Here is a 1,781-nt window from a genome sequence, read left to right on the forward strand (position 1 = left end):
CAACTTTTGGATGATAACTTTTTCACACAATATTTAAATAAGAATTAATAAAAAATTTAAATAGAAAGTTAGTGTTCCAGAAGCTATCAAAAAATGGCATCTGAAAAATCTTTCTAAATCTAAGCTCTTTTCTTTCTCGTTTGTCTTATTGTCTCCTTAGAATAATTTCCTGCTCAGCTGGCACTTACCCTAAAATAAGGGATGGGGAGAATAATTAGGCTTAAATGTTTCCTCTGTGTGTGTACACGTGTATACACTGGTTGCTGAAAAATGACATGAGTTTTTGTATCTCTGTAGAATTATAAAATGCCTCTTGTATTTCCATATTTCTATCTTACTTCTCTGTAATGTCCCTTGACCTTTCTACTTATATAAAATGTCAGATATAGGTCATCAAAGTCCTCCTGAAATAGAAGAGAAACTAATGATCATTTTCCTATTCACCCCGGCACCAAATCCCAACTCGACATTGTGCAATTTTTAATGGAAGGGCCTATGAGTCATCCTGTATCAATGCGTGGGTAAGAGGGTTAATTGGTTTTTAAATACTCTTGCTTTACTCTTCACCTTTCCAAATGCAGGATTTTCCTCAATCAGACAACCATTTTCCTGGGGTAGATTATAACATTTACTGTAGGTAAAGATCTAGGTAATATTCAGCTTTTGAAATTCAAAGCAAGTCTGACTAACACCTTCCAAGTGAGAATGTTGTCTTGAGAGTAGATTTTCTAAATTCCCTTATCTCCCGATGTCAGGTGAGCCTACTCCATGGCTCCACAGGAGTAAGAAAATGTGCCATAGGAAAAGTCAAAGTCAAAGCTCACCTTTTCTCTAGCTCAGGGCATTGTAGGGAGGGAGAGGAAGAGGGAGGGGAGGAGGATGAGAGGACCCAACCTCAACAACATGGATGTATTTCCTGTGCACGTATGAGTCAGAATGTGAGCTCAGCGTTGCAGCCCTGTGTATGTGGAGTGAGATGTCACGGTCCCCAAAGGTGAAGCTGTAGAAGCTGAGGTACGCGTGCCAGTGCATCTCTGAGTTACAGGCGTTCAGAAGAAACACTTCAGCAGCTGTGGTAATTACTGACTTTGGAGACATACACTGATTTGGAGATACAAAAACGAAGACTCTTATTAATGTCATTGGCAGACCCAGAATTTACTTCAATTTTTATTCTGCTTATACAAACGCTGACTCCCTGAGGTATCTCTTGGTTGATACCAAAAGGCTTGCGTGTAAGATCTACTTATATTACTGAGGTCACTTTGGAAACCAGAGTACCGTATTCGTCCAGTGAGCCTATACTACTGGACTCGTCCCTCATGTAGAAATTTTAGAAACACGTGAAAGCACTTTTGAGAGAGTACCATGAGTGATCACATGGCAGAGTGAAACCTTGCTGTTGTGGACAAGGAGCTGAAGAGAGCCAAGAACAGTGGTGAACAGATAGCCACAGAGACTGGTCCCCATGCCACTGGCCCCGTCACTATTCAGATTCTGAAGCCCATAACGTTTTAGCATTCATTATTCATTAGAATTACATAGCCATGGAGTCGTTTTAATGAGCTTTAATGGCAAATAGCCAAAACATCAGGCCTCTCCTCTTGCACGTTACCTGAGGGGATTCTCTCCAGATCCTTCCTGTCCTCGTCTGTAATAAAAACACTGTTAACCCTTAGTGCCCCTAGCAGGGCTGTCAGTGGCCTGTGGATACCTTAAATTCTTCCCAGGGAGGTGGAGTGGGGAAAAGGATGGGTGCATAAGAAACTGAGGAGAAACAT

The sequence above is a fragment of the Camelus dromedarius genome, chromosome 32 (assembly GCF_036321535.1).
Source record: "Camelus dromedarius isolate mCamDro1 chromosome 32, mCamDro1.pat, whole genome shotgun sequence".
Classification (NCBI taxonomy): domain Eukaryota; kingdom Metazoa; phylum Chordata; class Mammalia; order Artiodactyla; family Camelidae; genus Camelus; species Camelus dromedarius.